The sequence below is a fragment of the Hesperophylax consimilis genome, chromosome 2, assembly GCF_061612785.1.
Source record: "Hesperophylax consimilis isolate HC1 chromosome 2, BYU_Hcon_1.0, whole genome shotgun sequence".
Taxonomy (NCBI): Eukaryota; Metazoa; Arthropoda; class Insecta; order Trichoptera; family Limnephilidae; genus Hesperophylax; species Hesperophylax consimilis.
Window position 1 is genome coordinate 7,381,581 of NC_142837.1, and position 27,600 is coordinate 7,409,180.

General features: G+C 36.9%; 1 protein-coding gene and 1 non-coding gene across 2 annotated transcripts in view; one reads left to right on the top strand and one right to left on the bottom strand.

Annotated features, from left to right (window-relative positions):
* The window catches only part of LOC149425658 (gonadotropin-releasing hormone receptor-like), a 476,707-nt gene that overhangs the window by 238,161 nt on the left and 210,946 nt on the right, over positions 1-27,600 (bottom strand). The gene's annotated exons all lie outside the window — the stretch shown is intronic.
* On the top strand, positions 19,837-19,947 carry LOC149425661 (U6 spliceosomal RNA). Its single transcript, XR_016304645.1, has one exon. It is a non-coding gene; the product is annotated as a U6 spliceosomal RNA (small nuclear RNA).

The window sequence follows — 27,600 nt, forward strand, 5'->3', positions numbered from 1 at the left end:
GGCTGGCACAAACACAGCTGTGCGGTCGTACGTATCGATGGTCTAAATCAAAATACAACTGCAGACGCGTGGATGTCTCATGTTCCCGCACAGCGAATTAAAGCGGGACATCAATAGCGTGTCATTTCATCGCACGCTCTTCGGGTATTAGTATCACACGGTTGATTGTATTGGTATATTTGATCCCGATTTATAAAAAAAATCTCTGATTTTTAATTGAATTGGAAAATTATGTAAAATTTTATTTTTTAATTCAGTGCATAAATGTATAACGGAGAAATACCTAAAATCTGAACCCAGATTTATTATATTTATAGAGTTATTAAAGTTATTAGAAGCAAAGTGTAGTAAATTCACACCACAGATAAGGAAAGGTTAAAGAATAATGAGACAAAGGAACTACGGTATCTTACCCAGATGTTAGGCAGTATTATTTCAACGATGTTGCGAAAAAAATGTGACAGATTCGTCTTACTTTTGACATTTAAAAAGTGTCATGAATTTTGTTCTGCTTGCAATTATTATCAGAAGATGGGAAAAAAACGTTTGTTAGGCGTAGGGTATAATATTAAGTGTTGATTTAGTTATGCAATATTCAGCGTTCTGATCATTAATCAAAACAAATGTTTGTTTTATAAAAGTTCGATAGTTATTACCGTATTCAAGATCAATTCAAGTTTGAAATTTGCCAGAAAGACAAAGGACGGGTTGCTTAAGAGAAATTGAACAAATTTCAACATTAATTTTCAAGTTCTGTGAAAGTTCTTTTCAAGTTCTGTTATTATTTCAGTTATGTCAAGTAACTGGCCCATAATGATATAATAACATAACTTGCATAGGTCATTCACTGAACTCGCAAATGAACGTTGAAATTTGATTAATTGTTCAAATTCTATGAAACAACCCATCCTAAGATTGATTTTTATTATTGAATAATGTTGATTGCAAAAAATATTTGTTAATTGAATAAAAATACTTTGAACACCAATTGATTGAGTTATACAAATTGACCGGATGGAAAATTGTATATTCACTTTAGTTGTTTTCAATTAAAGCATTTTTTTATTTTGATTACATCTTATAAGTGAGTGATTGCTTCCTGGAAAAGGTTTTTCTTGTTTTGCTTTAAATTAACAAAGGCTGGTCTGCTTATGGATCAAATATATTTAAAGATCTTTCAGTCCTTTTCTATAACTTTGATAAAACAATTCAACCCCTTATCACGCATCACGCTTTCAGCTCTGATCCACTCGGCTGAATTCGGTAATCCTCGGCAAAGCTCGGTTATCTAGGTTACCATCTTCGCGTTGGTATTTTATTTCAGCACGTCCATACCGACTAGGCTACATGCTTTCTTTGGGAATTTTTCATGCCAAGAAACGGAATTTGGTGAAACCATAGAACTGTCACTGCATTTTGGGATACAGAGGGAGTCAGACAAATCTCGAGGGAGCCGTAGGTGATATTATATAGACACGAAACTTGTAGACCTGCAAATACCACTGGAATGAAAACTTGCCAATACCACTAGTGTTTTGACCTGCCGATAGCACTGGTGTGAGTTGATTCATTTTATTGAAATAAATTACGAGTTAAAGCTTCTCCGGGAATTGGATAAGCTATGAACGAAAATGTGTTAACTTATTGTCAATAAAATTAATTGGTCGAATAAAAGTTCGACAGAAGCGATTAATCTTCAAATAAAGAAGACGGTTTGCGTATTTGTATAGACAGAGAGCGAGGTCAAAATATTGGTTATGGTAATTTATTGAGATTATATTAAATTTTTGATGATATTAAGGTACTTAAACGATAATAGATTAACGACATAAAATTTACACCGCGCGTTTTTTTTCATTGTAAAATATTTTATTTCTCTTCGAAGAACTTATTGATTTTGCTGACTTTCTTTTTATCATGTCACATTTTTATATTACGCAATTCATGTTGTCACGTTTTCATGAGTTCTCATATGGAATAATGTGTCGACACAGTGACTAAAAATACATTCAAGCCTATAAGATTATTTTTTCTTCCATAATACAGCAGAAATTTCCTGCGCATTTAAGTCACAATGACTTACTCTCTTTCTCTACTCTGTCCACAGTCCATATCTACTATATTATTGTCTTATATTTAGAAATTTATGATTGAACACTTAGAAAAGGAATAACAAACGACACTTGCTGCGGATTCAATATTAGTCTATTTAAAGTGTTTTTCATTGCGAGAACATTAAATCTGGAGTGTTTAAATAAATTAACTTTTCTTGCAACTGGAATCAATATATTTAAATGGTGTCATATAAACCAAGGTCCTACCCAACAAAGGGATAAATATTTAAAAAAGGAGAACAAAGTGTCAAAGCTTACAAGATAAAAGGAATTAGTGGCACAAATAACTCGTTGAAAATGGTTTTAATTATAAACCTATGCTAGTAGGTACATCATTTTAAAGAGTGCACATTTGGATATATTTATGAACACCGATAATATTGTTAATTTAGTGTTTTAAACTAGTTTCGACTTTTTCCAACAATGTTTTTATGTTAGTTGTAGTAGTTATTTACTAATTAGACAGCCGTAACTTTTGACTCATAAAGGATGAAACAACCGAGGGAGTTATTTCAGAAGCATAAAATAATCGCAACATCAGAAGAACAAACGGTATTACAATATAATACAAGCCCATTACCATTAACGGGGTTGGGAACATATTGCTTCGACAAAGCGTCTTCGGGCGTTCCTATCATACGCTATTTAGTGGTCTGGCTTCATTGCAGTCTAGCCTCTCCACACACAGCCCTGGTCGCTCGTCGCTAGTCGTAGCATCGGCATTTCACTGCTTTGTCTAGTGCGACCAACTGGACGCCTTCCCTCTGGAATTGTTGATCGAATTCTTGAGGATAATCATTCTGTTGGCTTCCTGAGCTCATATGCCAAGCAAACCTATTTAGGATTTCTACATAAAGTATTAAGGTTTCGATAAGTGGCGGTTCGTTGCCTTTCTCATTGGGAGTTCAATTGGAGAAAAAAAAATACCCACATGAATATGAAAAAATCCTATATTGGTTTTTTTGGTGTACTATGTATATCTTTCCCTAGATCTAAAAGAATCTCGTCGCATCAATGCATCAGAAATTGGCAACCTATAAAATATAATAATTTCGTTATTAATTAAAACATATTTGGCCAGAGAATGTAAAGACATAGGCAATAAAAACAAATTTGAGAAACCAGAATATCAATTTATACTAACAAGAAACTGACACATTTATTTGTTTAAAAAATAACACCTTAGTCACGGAAAAAAATCTTGATCCTTATCTGTGGTTCGGTATAAATTTTGTGTTAAAAAATATCTCAAACGCTGCGCATGCCGTCATGGAGAAAAACTTAAAGTGTCCACGTCTGTAGCTCTGCCGCCACTAGTATAATAATATAGTGTATTCATGAATGACAGCGACTGCAATCAAATGGAATTAATTTTGAACTTCTCTTAGGCTCTTGGGCACTATTTCGGGCCGGTGCATCTTAACAAGTAATTTGAATAGCGCATATTTAAATTTATAAAACAGGTTTGTCTTATTTTCCTATCTTTTTATTTTTATTTTTATACACATTCCCTTTAGAGAAAACCGCCATTGGTTTTGATGCTGAATGCTTTACGAGACGTGGCAATTTTAACTTAGTCCCTACTTAATTTACCTCCGCACCTTCCTATCCCCCATCTTCTTCCTCTCCCACTACCTTCAACCTCACAATATACCCCTATTGGAGATACCATGGTCTCACTGGCTCCAGATGGTTGGAAGCAGTTAGGACTCTTGTGCGGTTTCACATTAAAAAAATACTTATCATCACTAAATCACGCTTAACCCTAGTTTTCAAATAGAATGCACAATAACTTCGTTTCTAATGTCCAGGATAATAACAAATTTTATGTTTAACTCATTTTATGTTCAACACATTTTAAGTTTAACACATTTTATGTTCAACACATTTTATGTTCAACACGTTTTATGTAAAATACATTTTAATAAACAAAAAAATCATCTTCCTGATCCATCTCGCGTATTCTCAAAGTGTTCCTAGAATCTTTAATTTTAAGCTCAAACAACGTTAACAATGTAAAATACCTACGCCTTTATAATATAACGTACATTTTGTAGTGCCTTGAAAAAAAATAATGCACCCACTTTTTCATTTTATTTAAATATGCTGGATATTAAAATAACGAAATAGAAAAACAACGTGAAAGGAACTATTATTTAGAAAAGGTTCTAGCAAAGCTTATCATTAATACTTAAAATAATGTTGTAGTAACTAGTGTTATTTTAAACAAACTATATTTTACGATCTCGAACATTTAATCCTAAAAATACTGTTCCAATTTAATCGGTTTTAATCTGATTTTGTAAATCCTCAACTCTTACATTTTTTCCCTTTTCACTAACAGAAGAAAAATATGATACAATCTAATAAGCAGGTTCTCGATAAAACGAGATGAATGATTTATATGATAAAGGTCATTATTCGTAATATTATATATTTTATATAAACTGAATTCTCCCGCTCTGATAAAAGTTTGCTTTTTTAATTAACTAACCATCACGCCGTTTCCCCACTGGGGTAGGCATAGAGAACGGACCGAACTCGGTCTTGGCACACACTCCTTGCCTCATTCACATTCACATCGTCTTATACATACTCTATATTATTCTGACTCTTGACATGGCCCGACTCAAGTATCTGATTCACTTGATTGTGGCATTTCTTCCACAGGCGTTCCCGACTTCTGCTACCAATCACATTTGCGTCATATAGGCGTAACAGACACTTAGGCTGGTAAATCTTCGGGACAAGATAATCTAAGCATTGAACACATAAAATACGGAGGTAGATACATACCCAAACTCCTTAACATACTGTTCAACGCAATCCTTAAACACAACCATATACCGGGCGCAATGACGAAAACAATTATAACTCCAATTCTGAAATCGGAACAGCCTGACATTTATTTATTTATTTATTTATTTATTTATATTTTACATGTATATTTACAGAATAAAAATATCCATTAAAAAAGATACATTATACAATTATAATTGCCTAATTAGCAGTTTAAATTTAGTGATGCGCAGGTGGAAAATGTCGATGTCAGAGGCTAGTGAGTTAAGAAGGCCTATCATTCTTCCGAGATAATAATTCCGAGACATGACTAACTCCAGCAATTACCAGCCAATATCCTTAGCAACTACAACTGCAAGATTATTTGAAAGCTAATAGTAAATGAGATACATAATAAATTAATGTGTAAAGAAAACCAGATGGACTTTTAATATAGATAATCCACTAATATGGCAATATACACTGCAAAACGAATAATAGAATTCTACAAGAAACGAAAAACAAACGTATATGTTTGTTTCTTCGACCTAAGTAAAGCCTTCAACAAGGTCTGTCATACAACATTATGGAATAAATTGAAAGCTAGGAATATACCTACCATATATATCACTATCCAGATGGCACTACCAGCAGGAATTTTTTGTACGGTGGGCAAGTACATACTCCCAGACGATATATATGCTGTCACGAGTAAGGCAACAACAAGGGTGTATGTCTCCCATCCTATTTAATGTATACATGGACGAGTTGTCAAGTCGCCTTGACATCAGAGTGGGCTGTCGTGTTGAAAATGTATGTATAAAACATAAAAGCTACGCAGACGACATGATCCTCTTAGCTCCATCGATCAAGGGATTAAAATTACTTCTAAACATTTGTGAAGAATATAGAAAACAGCATAATATGATGTTTAACCCGAAGAAGACGGAACTAATTGCGTTCCACCACGGAAAAAAATCAGATACAAGTAAGATGCTCCCCGTTTACCTTAAAACGAAGCAAGAATAAATACATGTTCGAACGTAAAATAGTTGGGGCACATTATTAATCAAGACCTATCGGACTATGGCGATATCGAACGACAAAGGAGAAGCCTAAGCATAGTGTCTAATATGATTGCCCGCAGATTTTTCAAATGTAGCAATACCGTTAAAAAAATACTGTTCAACGGATTCTGTACTGGCCTGTATACATGTGAAACATGGTCACTACCGAACTTGCTCGATGGAACGACTCCGATATTTAGATACCGAAGATACAGCAGCGCATCGACAATTTTCACGGAATTGGGACTAAATGGATTTGCCGGCCTGATGCGACACCGGGTCACTGGAGCCAGGATGCGGCTAATGGCCTCCGCCAACATGTTGGTGACCGCAGCCTATCAGCACCGAACGCCACTCCTGAGTGAGTGCTGCGCCCAAGCTTACTCAAGACCACGCCCTGCATAGTTGTACTCTGTTGTTAACTTATTCTTCTTCATAATTTTTTCATTTTTCACATACCTATTGTACAAAAAAAAATTATATATATATATATGGGACGTGTGGAATTGCACTAATCTCCCCACATCCTGGAATAAAAATAACTATTATTATTATTATATATTATAATTACACTCCTTTCTTTGCTCATTTGCTCTACACGCCCAAACCATATGTTCATGCCCAAACCATCAAACGTTTTCAAAATACTTACAATTATGCAATGTCAAAATTATTTTATGAACTGTTCCCAATAAGCTTTGTTTTTTGGAACTTTTTAAATGTGAATAGGTATATACTAATTTAAAAATGTAGTATCTTTCTATGAATCTGTGAAGTACCTACATTGAGTGTTCTATTTTGTGGAAAAAAAATCGTTGAAAGAGGTTAATTTAAAAAAACATTTTTAAACATAGACATATGAATATTAGTAGACCTGCCCTAAGTGATTAAAAGCGTATTATCCCCACTCCCCATACTGGTTCCATTGGAGCCGGCTGTGCTCGCGTATGGCCTCAAGTGAAATTGGAAAACGTGACGTCATCATTCTTGTGCGAACTATGGTCGAGGCATCATCGGTTCATTTTACGAAATAACACGGCAAAATGTTGACTTGTGCTATGAAAACTTGTAAAAATAGATGTGAAAAGGAGAATAAACCCAATTGCCGTATTACATTCCATATATAAGCATTATTTTACTTTGTTTTAAGCATATTCACATCGTATAATATGGATCAGTTGTAGAAACATATACTATCACATCGAGAAACGTCTGGACGCGAAACACAAAGCTGGTTGGTTGCTTGGAAGTAAATTATGAACATTTATAAAAGTGTCTTAACTAAATAGTTAAACGAAATATTCGACTCCCGAACTCGACTCCGACTGCCGAATTTGGACTTCGCAAATTTGTTCATAACGTGGCGAGTAATTGGCGCTCCCATGTAAAAATGTCTATTCATTCAAAAGCAGATTTTACTTTTAAGAACTAAATGGTGATATTATAATGCGAGATGCCTATTTACTGTCAGATTGATTTATTGACGAATCACAGTCAGCTTTACCCCCTTCGTTCTTCAACAGTTGATTTTACCCCTCGCCATTATCTTCTCGTCTATTAATTCCTATGTCTGTGTTTTGAAAGAATCTTCTGCAAATTTTGTTTTTATATAAATAGTAAGTGATTAGTCAAAGAAGAAAACGTAACATGATAGAAAGAAAACTGAAATTCCACTACTTGCAGCAGTAGTTGGAAGTGCCTACAACGTTGTTATGACGTCACTTAATTACAGTTTAAGCTTGCTTGAAAATACTAGCGAGTGAAAACATAGCTGATAAATAAACATTTTGTATTTGATTCTCTGTTGTATCTTGAATTTTATTTATTATTTTTATTTTAGTGTGAATACCACACAAGAGTCCCAACTGCTCCCAACCATCCAATTGGGGTACGTTGTGCGGCTAAATGTATTGTGAAGGGGAAGGAGATGGTTAAGAGGAGGGTGAAAAAGTACCCGGCTATCCCGATCTGGTCACCAAGCACAGCTCAAGACATTTCCACCAACGTTTCGTTTCTGAATGATGATCGTACACAAGGGCGATACTGTGAGTATCTTTTCTACTCTGGAACGTGTCGCAAGTACACTATATGATAATTTAAATGAATAAATTGTGAAATAACACAAATTTATCAAATAAATTGCTACCTCTCGCCAGTATTTGAACCCGCGACCTTCAGTCTTGCTAATCGAGAGTCTTACTTCTCGACCACGGTGGTCATTTTATTCTATATTTTTAATAATGAATACTTTTGTTTGAGTCTAATTGGCATAATTTTACTTGATTTAATGAAAATGAACGAAGAATGTTTATAGGAAACAATTACGCAAAATATAAATAAATTTAAATTGCAACTAGGAAACGTTGTTAAACTCAGATTCTTAGAGCTGGGAAAAGTTAACCCACGAATGAACTTCAAGATTGACGGAGACAAGGTAAGGTTGGCATTACTCGTAACAAAGATAAAATCCTTTTGAGATAGGTTTCTCTGTTGGAGTTTTCAGAGTAAACATCGAAACCGTTTCAAAGGAAGTCTTTGTAAAATCACGATTATCTGCACATAAATAGGAAAACCTGAACATACATACATAACAATCTCAACCTTAATGCAAAAATATTGTGGCTAAGCTAGTATTGTGCTTTAGTGAGAATCAGTATAGTTCTTCCTTATTTAACCCACAAATTCCAAAGATTTTTATATATTCATAAATCTATTCTTACTTATCGCTATTAATATGATGTGACGTGATAACATTATTTAAAAATAGTCAGGATATCACAAACTATTTTCAACCCTTTATCACTAGTCTCTCGGCTCCCTTTTTCATCCGCAAATAGAATTCTAAAACAGTTCGGCTTTTAAGAAATCTAGCAAGGGATCCGTATTATATCCGTATATACATATATATATATAGATATATAGATATATATGTTTTTCTTATACTTTACTTACAGTCAAAGGCATGAACATACTAACAGGACACCACACATTCTTAACAGTCGCGTTGGGGAGGGAGAAAGTATTGTCACACAACTCTTTCTTAACAGATATGTACATCCATCGGGATATACCAATCGGGGAATTATGATTTGCAGACCGTACAAATTATTATTCGTATTATTAAGAATTATAAAAATCTCTAACTGCACTGCGAAGAACTTGCAACGTTGCATTTTGGCAGGCTTCACGCGTGCGCCGTGCATGTCAGTTTCCTGGCAAATCAGTTATTTGACATTTGTGATTAAAATCATGTTTTTTTTAATTATTTCTATTCGTATGACCAATTTACTATTATATTAGTATAATCTAATATATTTGATATTATTTTTTGTCGGTCTAAATCTATTCATATTTTCATATTATAAATATAGTTTTATGTCTTCGGGATACAAGATTATATCCGAATAATTATTTTTTTACTATTAAATTTAAAATTTTACCGTGTAAATTTAATAATGAAAGTGATGTTCTTTAATAACACAAATTCCTTATGTATGGGTGGGTAAATACAATTTAGTTAAAAATCAACGTTTATATTTTGACAAAATGTCCGATTCTTTTGGTTATTTTCAAGGAATTATTATAATAATCTTCTTGAAAATTTTTTTAATAAAACGACAGTTTTTTTAATTTTTTAGTTCTGTGATATTTTTCAACTCTCTATTTCTATATTAAAATTAAAATATTGCCATTCCTAAACAATAAAGAATATTTCAAATACAAAATGTAAAAGGTTATTTTAAAAACTTTACAAAAAATTGATATTTGTTTTTACGACATCTTCAAAATGAAGAAGTATATAGAACATTTAAAATACCTTAAAATTTTAAAAATAGATACTTAATTATTATTATTTGAATTTTATACAACAGGCAAACAACCTCTTTGACTGGATAAGCAATGTTCTCCATGAACTAATTTGTGTTTTAAATTAGTAAGGTTTTGAAATACACGGTCGTTTATCAATTGATTAAAATTTTCACCACGGTTTTTGGTAAGACCGTTTCTTTTTCGAAAAATTCGCATTCGATTAATGTGTGATTCAAAAACTTTTATAAATATTAATAAAAACAGCTTAACTGTGGTATATTTTTTAGGGAGTTAACAAGTAGATACATGGGATCATTATTCATAACTAACCAAAAATAAAATTAATACATTTATTATGTAAGTAAAGTAGAACCATAGTGTAGTTGTAACAGTAGGATATCTTTTTCAAAAATTTAAAATTTCTATTCAAATAAACAGGTTTTTTGTCCTGTAAATTTGTTAAAATGGACTTTTATGCTTAAATGGACTTAATTTGAACAATTCATCAAAGTTCAACGTTAATTTTTGGGTTCCGTGACAATCCTATTCAAGTTCTGTAATTATATCACTAGCCAGTTGCTTGACAGAACTGAAGTAATAACAGAACTTGAAAAAATCTTTCACAGAACTTGAAAATCGACTTTGAAATTTGAGGAATTGTTCAAATTTTCCCAAACATCCTGTCTTAAACCAAGTAATACTTAAAGAAATATTTGAATATTTTGAAAAACTCATTTTTTTTTAAATATTATCTGGAATACATCCATCCACACATCAAGCCAGTTCAGTTCAACAATTTATAAAGCGTTTAATGCTTAGCGGGATCAAAAAAGTAAAATTCTGTTACTTAATTTCTAGATAATAGATTAACCGTAAAAACGCTATATTTGAGTGTAACAATATTATTCCCAGCCTACCTACCTATTAGAATATGTATCACAATAGTTAATCGAAACTGAGCTCAGGATTAAAATATTCCACAAATAGATACCTAAATCTACAAAAATGAATGACTGCTGAGATCTGTGTAAATTTAATACCTAGATTGAATTTTAACCGACTTGTTGATTTGCTGTTTGCTATTAATTCCGCCCACAGAAATTCAAAACACTCCGGTTAGGTACTTAAAGCTTCTAACGGAGTCTTAGAGGGCTAATTAATAAAACGAGTTTATGTACAGTGTTTAGTTTTGAAATGACAATATGCATATTGTCATTTCTAAACTAAAATTAAATCATAACAATCTGTATGTGTAAACGTAAAAATGCACGTTAGTCGTAAATCTCTAGTTTAATCCATTGTTGTAAGTTATAGTATGGCTGTATAGTGTAAATACCCCCTCGGCCATAAATATATATATATAAATAGTTTTAAGTCATTAATTAAAAATCACCAGACAATGATCTTAGTTATAAGCTACTAGTTATAAGTCATTAGCTATGAAACTAAGTTAAAGCCACAATTAATAAGTTATAAATCTAAGTGATAGGAATGGATAAAATGCTTGAATTAAGTTATTAAGCGCCCTTGAGGTGATTTTCTCACGAAAACGGCTCTATACAAAAAAATCCTGTAATAATAATTATTATTGTTATTTACGTAATGCTAGCGTGACTCATTAGCGGCAGCTACTGAAATGCACGACAATCGCGTGAAATATTTTACACAGTTACTACTGTTTTAAAATGCCCTAGGTCTGTCAGACCATACTAGGCATGTGGAGGGTTAACATGTTTATTTGTTTTTTTTTCTTAACTTTTTAGTCTACATTTGTATGATGAGCAGGCGTCTCTCCTCCAATTGGAAAAGAGACGCCATACGGAGCAAGACTAATTTCTATTGCACTACGTTACTTTTTTGAAATTATTTTAGAATGCGGAGGAAGAACATCCCAAGGAATACTGTTATCAAGAGAGTCTGAACCGAAGAAAATCTGAAGCTGGCAATAGAAAAGTATCTAAGTGTGAAATATCTAAGCACGGGGCAAAGAAAAATGGAATTCCTATTCGAACCTACTCCATTCGGTAAATTCAGCCAAATCTGGATTGAACTGCATTATACATATACCTTCCTCCACCTCTAATATACCTTTTAAAATATGTAGGTATTTATTGTTTTAGCTTCACTCACATTGGAAAATTAACACTCATTTAAAATGGTTGGCATCTCTCCGGATCTTGCCCCAAAAGATTTGTTAACTGCAGGATGCTGAAGAAAAAAAGAAAACGGACAGATATGCAGATGTCTAGGAAACTATTTGGTTAAGATTGTTTTTTACTCAAAGATAATGGAGTGAAAGTTTGGGTGAGTGGATACATTGAAAAAATAATATACCTGTTATAAGATAATTGATTTAACTAAAGTTAAAATAATTTCAAAGGAGCAAAGTGACTATTGGAGAGCTTTGAGTGTTTTTTTGAGTTTTGGTAGAGTAACTATTTAGATCCATTTACATATGCATAGAATGTACAAATAATGGTGTAAAGAATCAAAAAAAGTTTTCAGAGTAAACCTTCCAGAATAAGATTATCTAACTACTGACCTATTTTATCAGCAACGTAAATAACGTAAATACCGTTAGAAATTCGATTCATTTGAAACAAAGTTCTAGTCTTGAATCTTAATTAAATGAAACTCGATTAATTGGTGCTAATAAGACCAATAAATCACTCTTGTGAATTACGTAATTACTTTATTTGGGCCATTTAATGATTTTCTGGTTTAAAACTTACAAATCCCTTCCTACAGCCCCTACCTTATTCCGCCTCACAACGCCGCCCAACCGGGTGGTGACATAGTTCCCCTGTCTGTACACTGCACAGGTAGGGACACTCTTGTGAGGTGTCACATAAAAAAAAATCATGAAAATTAACTTACATGTTCAAATTATTAGAAAAAAATATTTTTTTAGTTTTCAAATATTAATGACGCACCAGGTACTGTATTTATTTTATTTTATTTATTTATTTATTAATCTTAAGTTAGCTCACATCTTCGTGTGTGCTAATAGTTTTATAAACATATAAACATGTACATTGTTTGGCAAACATAATCTTTCTTTAAATATTTCACTAAAGTCACAAAAAAAAGAAACATTAATAATTGAGATAGACATATTTTCTTAATTCATTTTTGAACTTATTAATATTTTCTATCACAGCAATTTCCTTCGGGATTTTGTTATAGAGTTGAACGGCCTGGTACATCAGAGATTTTTGGCTGCTTGTTTTTTTTCTTGTTGGCAATCTAATTTGCTTAGAATTTCTCGTCCCGTGTCCGTGTATCTCGTTATTGTAATTTATTTTTCTTTTCAGTTCCTTAGACATCATCCCTAAGTTAATTTTATGTATAAAAATAAGTACATTCAAATACACAGTTTGCTTCACCGTCAAAATTATTCAGCTCCTTTAACATGTCTCTTATCCGTGTGTATATGTTGCGCTTAAGTATTATTCGCATTGCTTTATTTTGCAGTATTTGCATTTTTTTCATTTTCTCTTTATTGCAGAGAAAAAGAATACTTGAACAGTACCTAATTAAAGTGTGGTGATATAATTGTATTGTATATTATCTGGCATGTTTCTTTATTTACTTTGTTTCTGATTCTACCAAGAAATGATATTTTTTTGCAATTTTTTTAATTGTATAGTCTGCATTTTTTGAGAAGTTCAATTTTGAGTCTATAATAACACCTAGATATTTAATTTCTTCCACTTTTTTTATGATTTCTCCATTTATAGAAACCTTTGGTTCCTTGTGCGTATTTGTTCTGCCTATATGCATGTATTTTGTCTTATTTACATTTAGTTTTAATTTATTTAGTTTGAGCCATTTTGACAATGTTTCTAAGTCACTATTTATCTTTTTGATTGCTTTCTCATAATTATCTTCTGCAATATAAATTAGTGCGTCGTCTGCAAACAGATACATTTTTTCCACATCGCGAGCGTTATTCAATTAAGAAACTAAATATTTTGATATCTGAGTCGCATTAATCACAAAAATGGCTTATTAGGCTTATTAGGCTTGTATCGAACGTCATCAGCATCATCAATATAAAATGTACATCAATTATAAAAAAACACAACAAAATGCCATCATATTTACCACTGTCGAAAACTATGTAAAACCTTCCATAAAACTAATGTTGATAAACCTGCCTTACATATAGGTAACTCATGTTTAAAAACCTGCCCTGCCGTTTAACGGTAAATTTTATCGCTCGGACCTAAAAGGCAGTTGTTTCGCTTCAACTCAAGCAACCATCTTACTCTGGCTAGGCAGCCGCTGATTGGCTAAGCACAAAACCTGCTTGAGCGACCCACGTGTATCCAAGAGATTTGTAAAAAAATACAAATTTGCAAGCCCTTCCTGTAATAATAGGAAACAATGTTAACTAAATAATTATATACAAAGATACTTATATGTTAATTAAATAAGCTCGAATAGAAATAAAATATGTTACACGTAAGATAATTATGTAATCAGCGAAACTCTGAAAATGTTACAGAGATTTGACCACTTATCTTGTAGAATATGTCTTATTATAACTAAATAAACAATATTGCGACGATGTGGTTTTAGCAGGGCGACAGAGGCAGATAAGGTCTAATATTATAAAATATTCCTATATTTCTGAGATAAACAGATTTAATCCTACAAGCGTGGCGAGCTTCATAGCAAGAAAAAAGCAAGCTCGTTACGGGAATTTCATAATACAATCAAGGGTCGGAGGCGCGGTCCTATAGAATCTTATAAAGGCGCCGCAAAAACCGGTCCCTTCACCATTCCGCCATAAGCCCTGGACCGAGCAACATCTACCGCTGTCCGCTCTGCCTGACCCGCTTCGCTACCTGAGAGCAACACGCTGTGTTTGATTTCAATCCGGTTCCCCCCCCCGCTCCACTTCCGCTGTCTACTGCAACTGCCTGCTGCTGAGCTCGCTGCTCACCGACAAGCCAACGACGCCCCGACGTCGCGGCGCCTCTGCCTCGGGCTTCACTGAGCCTTCCCAACAGCCAGCCTCGGAGAGAGGATCTGCCATTGCCTACTGAACCAGCCAGCGCCCCGCAGAGCCGTTACCGACTGAGCCTGGAGGGATACAAGAAGTTGCACCCGCAATAAAAACAACCGCCTTTATAAAGGCGTTCTTTTCAAAAGCAAATTACAAATTTCGAATATATCGTCTTTCTCAAGACGCATTCATTGAGGCAAACATATTACAATAGTCGATATTCCCTGCATTTTTATGATATTTTAAATAACTCTGTAATGGTTCAAATGAAATACCTCAAGTGCTTTATTTGAATCATTACACAGGACAAAGGCAAATGTGTGCCGGTGCTTATATTTTACAGTTTTTTCTTGTGCAGGCAAACACGTCCCGTACAAAGTGGTCCATTCGAGCCGGAACCACACATCACGCCTTCAGTCCTGCCCCGGTGGAGATGTCATCACCTTGCAGTGGCTGAGAGACCCGGAAGTCATCTAAGATGCCGGTTTCCCGCCCTGAAAGCAGACACACGCCGGCTCCCGACCGCCTTCCCGCCAGCGTGCGGTTCTGCTCGCTGGAACACCAGCCGATGTCAGAGCAGTCCAGGGGCACCCCCTCCCACCGAGCCCTGAGCCCTCTCGGCTCGGGCTTCCTCATGCCCTGAGCCCTCTTGGCTCGGGCTCCACCGACAGGCCAACGACGCCCTGACGTCGCGGCGCCTCTCTACCCCCGGGCTTCTCTGAGCTTGCCGGTGACCGACGCCCCAACGTCGCGGCGCCTCTTCACCGGGCTTGCCGGAGACCAAGGCCCCGTTGTCGCAGCGCCTCTTCCCCGGGCCCACGTGCTTTCCTGTGCTCGCTGCTCCCGATGTCGCAGCACCTCGGCCCCGGGCCCCACATGGCTCGGATTTATTTGAGCTTGCTGTCGCTTACCGAGGTATATAGAGCAGAGGCCTGCGCAACCAGTGACATCCCGGCGGCGGTGATTACACACAGTCACCGCTCCAGTGAGCAAACAACGCCCACACGGCTTGCCACTGCCTGTCAAACTCTACATTGGACAGCCAGCCAGTATACCAACTCAGCCAATGTATAACGCGCACGAGGCCTGCGCAACCAGTGACGTCGCCGGTGACAACCTGTACAACACCGGTGACGACCAGTGACATTGCCGGTGACATCCCGGATGCAATGTCTTACATACTCAGAGCCACACGATGAGCCACTGCCTGTCAAACTCTACAGTGGACAGCCCAACAGCCAGCCAGTATACAAACTCAGCCAATGTATAACGCGCACGAGGCCTGCGCAACCAGTGACGCCGCCGGTGACAACCAGTACATCGCCGGTGACAACCAGTGACATTGCCGGTGACATCCCGGATGCAGTGTCTTACATACTCAGAGCGGCACGATGAGCCACTGCCTGTCAAACTCTACATCGGACAGCCAACCAGTATACATAAACAGCCGAGATATAATGCGCACGAGTCCTGTGTAGCCGGTGACAACCATCCATCGCCGGTGACAACCATCCATCGCCGGTGACAACCAGTACATCACCAGTGACATTGCCGGTGACATCCCGGATGCGGTGCCTTACATACTAAAATTCTACAGTAGACAGCCCGACAGCCAACCAGTATACCTAAATAGCCGAGCTACAATGCGAACGAGTCCTGTGCGCCGGTGACAAACAGTACATCGCCGGTGACAACCAGTACATCGCCAGTGCCAACCAGTGACATTGCCGGTGACATCCCGGATGCGGTGTCGTACCTACTCAAATTCTACAGTGGACAGCCCGACAGCCAACCAGTATATCTAACCAGCCGCGGTACAATGCGCATGGGTCCTGCGCAACCGGTGACACCGCCGGTGATAATCAGTAACATTGCCGGTGACATTGCCCGGGTGAGCAACCAAACAACGCTCACACTGCATGCACTAGCCCGCAGAGCCGTGAGAGGTGTCAGCCTGCCCGCCAGACAGCCAGAATATCTACTCAGCCGGGGTATAACATGCACCCCGAGCGCGCTGGCGGCCAGAAACCTATGCAACCAGTGACACCGCCTACAGACGGAGTACCCTACTACCTTATACGATGTGCCAGCCGTACAGTGACCCGCACCCCCAGGACTCCGATAAGATGACGACAATACAATTCGAGTACACTGGGGATCATTACGTGCGCTTTGCCGGGGGATGAATGCTAACTGGCACGCAAAACAGATTGCAGACCTATAAAAATAAACATCTCGCCGCCAAGCTGCCAAGTTCGCAGTACCGCAACCCGCCTTGTTGGATAGGCCCCCTACTACACTGGGCCACCATCACCAGCCAGAGCCCCCTGATGCGCGTATGATGGCTACGTCTACCCACGAGCTTGAAGCGACCGGCTCGACCTCGAATGCCGGCCCCCCGGATACGTAACATCTCGAGAGCCGACACCATCCGGAGCGCAGCCCGATTCGACTGCGGCCAGCCAGTCACCTACGTGTTTGCTGCGACCGTCCCGGCCTCGAATGCCGGTCCCGGATATGCAGCGAACCGCAACTATATAATGGTCACTCACAAGTTTGCGGCGACCGTCCCGGCCTCGAATCGTTGCGGATATGCTGCAAACTGTGACTAAATGTTGACCATCCTGTCAATCACGTGTTTGCTGCGACCGTCCCGGCCTCGAATGCCGGTCCCGGATATGCAGTGAACCGTGACTACATGATGGCTAGCCTGTCACCCACAAGTTTGTAGTGACCGTACCGGCTTCGAATGCCGGCTCTGGATATGCCGCAAAGTAATCCCCGTGACTACATGATGTCCGGCTTGTCATCAAAATTCCAGCAGCAAGCTAGCCGGATTCAACTCTGGCCCCTTCACAGTTCCAGCGCGCACCTAAGCGCACATCCGGCCTGAAATGCCCCCCTCCCCCGGATACGCAACAACTCAAAAATGCACGACCGATACCCCGACACAAAAGGATACCAGTTCACCGCCATTCAAAACCTGCGAGCGCGCCCAAATCCCACGCGCGTCACCCTGCAGCCGCTCCCCGGAACCGAGAACTAACAAGCAAGCCCCAAGAGTAATCACCACGGCCAGATGGGAGGAGTGACCACGCACTCAATCACTGGATTTGGATGCATCAACCACCACCGAAGACTGACACGTTCGAAAAAATAGCTCGGTGCAGCCACTACTGCACGGGAAGGAGTGTATCGAACGTCATCAGCATCATCAATATAAAATGTACATCAATTATAAAAAAACACAACAAAATGCCATCATATTTACCACTGTCGAAAACTATGTAAAACCTTCCATAAAACTAATGTTGATAAACCTGCCTTACATATAGGTAACTCATGTTTAAAAACCTGCCCTGCCGTTTAACGGTAAATTTTATCGCTCGGACCTAAAAGGCAGTTGTCTCGCTTCAACTCAAGCAACCATCTTACTCTGGCTAGGCAGCCGCTGATTGGCTAAGCACAAAACCTGCTTGAGCGACCCACGTGTATCCAAGAGATTTGTAAAAAAATACAAATTTGCAAGCCCTTCCTGTAATAATAGGAAACAATGTTAACTAAATAATTATATACAAAGATACTTATATGTTAATTAAATAAGCTCGAATAGAAATAAAATATGTTACACGTAAGATAATTATGTAATCAGCGAAACTCTGAAAATGTTACAGAGATTTGACCACTTATCTTGTAGAATATGTCTTATTATAACTAAATAAACAATATTGCGACGATGTGGTTTTGGCAGGGCGACAGAGGCAGATAAGGTCTAATATTATAAAATATTCCTATATTTCTGAGATAAACAGATTTAATCCTACAAGCGTGGCGAGCTTCATAGCAAGAAAAAAGCAAGCTCGTTACGGGAATTTCATAATACAATCAAGGGTCGGAGGCGCGGTCCTATAGAATCTTATAAAGGCGCCGCAAAAACCGGTCCCTTCACCATTCCGCCATAAGCCCTGGACCGAGCAACATCTACCGCTGTCCGCTCTGCCTGACCCGCTTCGCTACCTGAGAGCAACACGCTGTGTTTGATTTCAATCCGGTTCCCCCCCCCGCTCCACTTCCGCTGTCTACTGCAACTGCCTGCTGCTGAGCTCGCTGCTCACCGACAAGCCAACGACGCCCCGACGTCGCGGCGCCTCTGCCTCGGGCTTCACTGAGCCTTCCCAACAGCCAGCCTCGGAGAGAGGATCTGCCATTGCCTACTGAACCAGCCAGCGCCCCGCAGAGCCGTTACCGACTGAGCCTGGAGGGATACAAGAAGTTGCACCCGCAATAAAAACAACCGCCTTTATAAAGGCGTTCTTTTCAAAAGCAAATTACAAATTTCGAATATATCGTCTTTCTCAAGACGCATTCATTGAGGCAAACATATTACAATAGTCGATATTCCCTGCATTTTTATGATATTTTAAATAACTCTGTAATGGTTCAAATGAAATACCTCAAGTGCTTTATTTGAATCATTACACAGGACAAAGGCAAATGTGTGCCGGTGCTTATATTTTACAGTTTTTTCTTGTGCAGGCAAACACGTCCCGTACAAGGCTTATTTGGCTTATTTGGCTCGTCGGCACGCTTTGCACCAAATTTTTTCAGCCGTTTTCATCTTATGTGTTAAATTTCTCGAAGAGATTTTACCTGGCGGTTATATTTTTTGTTCAATTCTTTCTTCGTAATCGCCCATAGGTTTTCGATAAGACTTATATCGAGGTATATCAGGCCATGGGAGGGTTGAAATTGGCATTATCTTGAAGATATCTAGATAACTTTGTCACTGTGGCTTATCGTGCGTTTCTTAACCATTGTCGTGCGTTCTATAACAATTTTCAACCACTCATGATAACCACTCGCAAAGACTAAACATAGTTCTAATTAAACAATAAATTTAATGTAAAACTTAAAAAAATTACCTCCTACGATGAAAAACGTGCGAATTTATGTTCGAGTCAAATCTCTGTTAACTTGTAATCGTCTGTAACAACCCATTGTATGTTTGAATTAAACCGGAGTAGGTATACATAATAAAATATTAATTAAGCAGGTAAGTTGCACTTATACATATTCGAAAATTGAAATTATACAGAGAAGGTTGGCATGGCCTCTGCACAAGGACGACACGTAAACAGGTAGTTATGTTGAGCCGTAAGTGTTTTATACAAAATAATAGTTGTGGTCGATAAAATACTGATATCAGTGATGACGAGCTTCTTACAATCAACAAACAAATATAGGGATAATGTCATCATAAAAAAATTACATAAAGTTTTAATCTTTACTTTAAAATACTTCAAAATTCTTACATCAGACATTTCCCAAATTTCAACTTTTTGCAGCGGGGTATATTTTAATGTTCTATCAACTGACCTTAACTTATTTTTATTTGAATAATGTGTGTATGGTTATATTGTTATATTGCCTCCACATGACAGAACGTTTGACACGCGTCCATCTATTTACAATCCTAATTCAGGAACAATTAATATCAGAGGATAGTGGAAAAAGAAAAACAGATCGTAAAGCAATAATTATTATTTGTTGTTTGCGGTAATCAAACGCTAGAGCTGCAGTGCCGCTAATTAATTATTATTCGTTCGGAAACAATGGAGATCATAAATAGGTGAGACTTGATGTCACGGGCAGAACATTCAACTGGCGAAGGCGCGAGTTGTGCTAGTGTAGTGGTGCGGGGCTGGAGGGAGGTGGTAGGTCGGGGTACAAGTGGGTGGGGGTGGGGGTGGGGGTGGGGGTGGGGAGGGGGTGGGGGTGGGGGTGGGGGTAATGAGTTCATTCATTAGGAAAGCTGCAGATGCCTTGATCAATACCGGATCTAGTTTAATGAATGATTTATTTTTATTTATTAAAGGAATAAGTACATATAAGTAATAAGGTTTATAATTTACAATGACAATATTTAATACTACTCTTCCAGAGAAGCATTTGCTTGTGATTGGAAGAGGAGTGTACATTATATTATTGTAGATGTATATAGAATCAAGAATATTTATTATTATTTAGTTTTTTTAATTTATCTTTAAAATATTCTTTCATAATGTTCAAAGCTTGGCTTTTGTTGTTTATGATTCAGATTTTCTCCGGGAGTTGATTGAAAAAGGTTCTTCCTTGGTATGTATAGTAATTTTGTGCTAAGGAAGTGTTTAATTTTGGACATGGAAAAATGTACGTAAATGTTGTCGAGTACACTTTTCAGTTAGGAATTGGTACTTTTATTTTTCTTTTATGATTTGAATTATTGAATTTTTAATATACAGATCTTTAAAAGGAGGTACTTGAAATTCATCGAATAAGCAGTCTGTTGGGTAGTCCAAAGGTTTTTTTAATATGATTTTTATAATTATTCTCTGAGCGACTTCTATTGGAAGGAGGTTAGTTTTATATGCGGATCCCCAACTAATGATTGCATATTGTAAAATTGATTGAACCGAAGCCTAGTATATTAAATATAGGTTTTTTATCGACAAAAAATTTCTGATTCTTAAGAATATATATTAGTTTTCTAATCTTTTTTACAACTTTTCATATTTGGTCTTTCCATTTGTTTGATAGTTTCCACTAAGTCGACACTGAGAGGATACGAGATTTTTAATAAACTGATTGACAATTTTTTTATTATTTTGGTTTTATAATTTGTTCGATTCGAGTCAATGATGCTTATCACTATGGGGGATGCAGACGGTGCCTGTTTCATACATTTTTTTTAATAAAAAATTACGGCTATTAAATACTGAACTAAACTGAATATTCAAATGTTATGGCTCTTTACACATAATATGGAAGATATCACTGTGTTGTATGGTTGAGTGAGTTGTTAATGTGGTCAATTTTCAAAATTAAAGGTTTTTTTCTTTATATTAACCTCACGCGGGAGGCCCTGAGACAAAAAGTTTACTTCAGAGCCTATTTCATCTTTGGGGATGGTGTGTTGAGGTTTTTTTTAGGGAAAGGATGGAAAGGAAGATATGGGAAAGAAAAAAGTATGAAGGGTCGGTAAGAATCTATGGATCATTGTGTCCAGGCGTGTCGGACGAATGAATATACCCTTTTCGCTGCGACGCAAGACGATAGTTCTCCCTACATCAACCTCTCTGCTGGTGCAGGCGAATCCTGAACAGATCTCACCCGATGAACCCGGGAACCCCTAATGAATCACCAAACATAGCGAATCACTGCGGATAGATCTATGGCAGAGGTGTTGGTTATCCACTAAATGGTTCCCGGAGCGGCGGTACCCAAAGCCGCCTCCGAAATCAAGTAAATTTTATTTGATTTAGATGTATTAGTTGATAATTTATTCATTTAAAATAACATACAAAAAACAAATCCACGTTCCAGAGTGGAAAATACTCTCATTATGGGCCGGTTTCAAACCGCCATGCCATTTAGAAATTAAACGTTGCTTTAAATGGTTTAAGCCTGTGTAGTTACCAGATCTGAATAACCGGGAACTCCCGCAACTTCCTCTTCCTCATTTCAATTTTAATAAAAAATGTGTGTTCACACACAGTAAAAAAAATTTTTTGAGAGATAATTTTAATCCATCGAGGGAAAGATTCTTTATGCACTTCGTCTTCTCTGGCTACTACACCCCCCCCCCCTCTCCTCCACTCCTAGCTGACAGAACAGGCTACGCGCAGACAGCAGAGCGACTTGGTCTGTCACCAGCACGACTTTCTTGGAATGCATTTCCACATTGCGGCATAAATTACTACGTGAGTGCATCTGAACTACCCGTATAAAATTTACTTATTTTATGCGGGTAGTTTAGCTTTAAAAGTGAGTTCTTCCTTAACATATCACGTTGAATTACTTAATTTATTATAAATAATTAGACATCATAAAAAATTAAAATATAATCGAAAAAAAAATTAAGACAACATAAATAAATTTAAATTAAATTTAAAAAAAAATTAATTGAATTTTCTAAAAAGCTAATAAAAATGCGACAAAATCATGTGTTATGTTTTTCCAAAGTATAGGGTTTTCCAATAAGAGGTGTTATTTTGATATTCAATCGTAAAAGAGCAATGGTTTTGTTGCTTGTGTGGCACGTAGCGCCGTTTTTTTTTAAAGAAAACGTTGTCCAGATCAATACCATCCAATTCTGACCATAAAAAAATCATTAATCATCTCTCGATAGCGATCCATTCACCGTAACTGTTGCTCCAGCCTCATTTTCAAAAAAGTAAGGTCCAATGACTCCGCCGGACCATAAACCGAACCAAACAGTCACACATTGAGGATAGAGAGGCTTTTAAAAAATAACTCTTGGGTTTTCCGAGCCCCAGATGCGACAATTTTGCTTCTTGATGAAGCCACCGAGGTGGAAATGGGCCTCATCACTCAAGATGATTTGCATTTGATTCACTCGAGTGAATTTTAATAATTTCAATGCGTTGTTGAAGCTTGTATCGTTCCATTTTTATTAATGGCGTAATTTCTACTTGTCAAATGTTAAAAAATGACAGCTTCAAAAGTAACATCTACCGACATAGCGGGCTATTCAAAATAAAACCTCTTATTGGAAAACCCTGTATGTAGGTCAAATATTTAACGGGTTAATGAATTTTGAATCCTATTTCAGGTTGGATTGCGTCTATGTTCAAATATATTGATCTATACTGTATTTAAACTTAAAATTATGTTCAAACATAATGAGGAACTTCTTTGAGATATATTGTAGCTGAAAAAGACATCACATAGATCAATAAACGACGATTCTGAATAATAGATTTATTATGTATCCGTAGAATGCGGAACTGCAGTCCATTGTTTATTTTTTATCACTAGTTAGTTATTTTTTAAGCTATAATTTTCAAAGATTTAATTTTTTGTATACAAAGGCTAATCTATGGACGTGACCCATTGCGTGACAGATAGGTAAATCTACGTTTTTTTTTCAACCAGCGTTGTATTTTGTATGGGAGTCAAGATACTTTTTTATTCTAGGTAAAATTTAGCATCTCGTCACTAATGTTATTGAATTAAATTGAAGTGCAAAAATGCATCCATGGCCGCACCTGACAAACAATTTACCGGTGTTAAAAAACCTGCATTCAAATATTTTCATCTGTTCAAATGTGAATGTGAACCAGAGTTGCCAATGCATATGTTCTAAAATATCCACAAGAAAAGAAGAGACTTTCAAATTTCCCACAATATCCTCACAAGTTCCTTTACCTCCAAAATAAAACAAAACTCTATTGAAATTAGCAATGTTTTTTATTTTCTAGTCCTTTTTGAATTTTCTCTGTCGTTCACGCTTTGAAAACCTATTTTTTTTGAAAATTTGCTGCGAACGAAAACGAAATTCGGTGTGTTTTCACAATTATTAATAGTGTAATTTTTTAATATGGTAAAAAAGTTCACCCCGCAAAAAAATCTTGAAAATCTTAAAATTAGTTCCTTATTAATAAATCGATAATCATAAAATAATAAAACACCATCCGATTAAAATGCGCTGTTAGGTAGGCATCACTTCATCGACAGCTTCCGAATCACGAACTGATTAGATCAGTTATTTATGAAGAAATTATTAGGTAATATAATATGTTTATCATACAAAGGATTGACATTTTACAAAACCTCTTATGTTGGCCCAAGTACAGTACGATCCCATACGTTGGGCCATATGGTATCGTACCTTAGTCATATGAAGTAATTGTTCAGCTGAACTGTTTATAAGGTTCTATGTTTCTGTAGAATTTAAAGAGATGCATTACAAGCCAACACGAAAGTGACCGCGGCCTGCCAGCACCAAGTGCCACAAACTCATTTATGACCATAATCATTTTTCTAAATTTCTCATTATTATTTATTTAAATAAAAGCATAAAAATAAGTAGCTGAAAATTGCTCACGTTAAAATCAAAAAATTACAGAGCGTCGCTACAAAATGTAACTTTTGAATAACACGAATCGTTTAATTTTTATTTTTACCAAAAATATTAATTTTATCTCCGCGTCACAAATACTGGCTGGAAGATATTCCCTATGCCTTATATTTGAAGCGGTTACTAGAATAATACTTAGTATGCTGCCCCCGCGCCCGCGCACCGTGCACGTGCGCCGCACCGCGTTCCCCGCTCCCGCTCAAGGCTGCAGGTAAGTACGAGCGTACCCAGTGTCGCTCGCATCATCAGCCGACCAGGTCAACGGCACCTTCGGCAAACTTCTCACTGGAGCTTCAGGAAGACCCATGCTCTTAAACAGTGCTGAACATCACCTACAAGCCCGATCTCACTACATCCACCACCACCCACGGTGTAAAGCTTCGGCCTGGGAAATTGCCACCGATCATGTCCACCAACTGCGTCGAGCAACGGTCCGGACTTATGGCTACTCGTACATCTACACTGATTTCAATAAACACTGTAATTACTACAACATCCTTCATTCGTCTTACCTAACTACAACCATTCATTAAAAAAATATTATAATTTACCAATAACTTTTTAATACGAATCTTTTAATGGATAGACTCTCTTTACTAGAATTATAAGATCCATTTTGGTTTTGTGTGGATAATTGTATGTAACGATTAACGATTTTGTTTAGATATTGTGTTTTTGATATTAGTTTTGGCTAAATTGAACCTTTATTTGGGAGTCTTTAATCTCTGTAATATATTTAGTTGAATATGAAACACTTAATCAAGACAGAAACTAATTGTATCACGACAAAAACACCCAAATTATTAAAACGTATTTTAAGTGCTTGTATTATTGTAATATTTGTATCATAGAATCGAATTAGGCAGTAGTTGAATTTATACACATTGTTTGGTACACTGCAAAAATAAAAATGATGGGATGCTGACATTTTTCAAATATCTTTTTAAATTAAAAACGGTTACATTTAAGAATAAAAACTTCTCAAAATCGGAACACAAAATTCAGATTTGGTACTGATTATTTCCATCAAACGACAAAATTCGTTTGCTGTGACGTCACACCAGTGGCGGCTCGTGACTTTTGGGTTACTAGAGTGCTAATATTACAAAAAATGGCTTAATTGATGGTGTTGTAGCTGAAAATGATTTTTATTATTTTTTTTAAATTCATTTTTTGTATGAAAATTTTCAGGAATTCCGTGCGGCGCACGTCTATACTGAAATTTCCTGAAAATCTTCATACAAAAAATGGTTTTTTGAAAAAAAAATAATAAATCGTTTTCAGCTATAACAACATCAGAAATGCCATTTTTTTAATATTAGCACTCTAGTACACCCAAAAGTCACGAGCCGCCACTGCGTCACACCCGACACGCCACAAATGTGGTGTGTCATGGCAGGCCTTGAAAAATTAAAATCTTGTAAATTATTTTAATTGATTAAAAAGTATATATGTAAAACCCATGCATTAAGTAAATAGGTCAATATTGAAAAAAAATGGATTTCAAATCTTTATTGCAGATTTACTTAAATGTTATCGCATACTAAATGTGTCTAACAAGATCGTATTATAAGTGTATCGAGGTCTCACGTAAAACTTACATTGCATATTGTGATTAGTTTTTGGGTTATTATGCCGTGATGTGCATTATCTTTATTTAGCCAACGTTTCGAACAGTGTTACAGTGTCCATCATCAGGGCAGAACCTACCCTGACTTCTGCCCTGATGATAACATCACACCCTTCACTACATATTTTATTCGAGATGTATATAAAATTTTGCTTTTAAATTTAATTTCGTTTTAAAATTCTTATATCTATATTATACTTTATATTAACTTAAATCATTCTGAACACATTATGTGTGCACTATACCATCGATCTAAACGAATGAATGGGAAATATTTAAAAGGTCTCAAATACAGGGTGCGGCAGAGAGGACGGACGTTTTTGAGATGAGTAGTACTCTCTCCCTCCGTCTACAAGAGAGGTGGGGGGGAGTGTCGCTTGACTCGTTAGTTCCTAGCATTGTTTTACCAGTTGTCGTCATGGAGCCGTGGACGGTGGAGCACCGCGTTTTCGCCTATGATTGTTTCGTCCGAAATAATGAGTCAGTCACCGTCGTATCTACAGCGTGAGTTTCGTCGCCACTTCAACATTTATCGGAATAGAGCTGTTCCCTCTCGAAACACCATCCTTTGTTGAGTTGAATCACTTCACAGGCGTGGTGAACTGATCAACAGAAGACCAAGAAGTGCTCCGCGAACAGTTCAAACTCCTGAAAATGTTGAACGCGTTCGACAAGCCTTTCTTCGCAGTCCGACTCGATATGCTCGGAAACATGCTGCTGCACTTTGCCTCAGTGATCGGTCGGTAAGGCGAATTTTGCATATGGATCTCCGCTTTCACCTCTATGATATAGAGCGATATTGGAGAGAGTCTACGCAAACTTCCAAGAATGCCTCTAGCATTGCATCAACGATTTCGGCCACCACATGCCTGATGCTATTCAAATGCTATTTCCTCGCAAACCTGATTCCATCAATAAATTTGTTTTTGAGTAAAAATTTACTATTTTATGATTTTTTTAAAACCGTCCGCACCCTTATGGCGCACCCTGTATAGCGCAAATAAACAGAAAGAAGTTTCCGGAGCTTTACAGGTAGTTTAACCTGGTTATGTCATGAAACAAATAAGTTTCTAAGAATTTATTGTCGTGAAAGCTATTTTTGAATAGTTAACCGAGGGGATATTGCATCCTCCCATTGGGGACCGTTACGCGACACCTTCACGTTATTCACTGCGCTACTTTTAGATTTGCATTATTTATTTTATTCCTTTCTTTCTCACTCTTTTACAGTTCCATTATAATGCGAAGTGCAAACATACTCATACTCA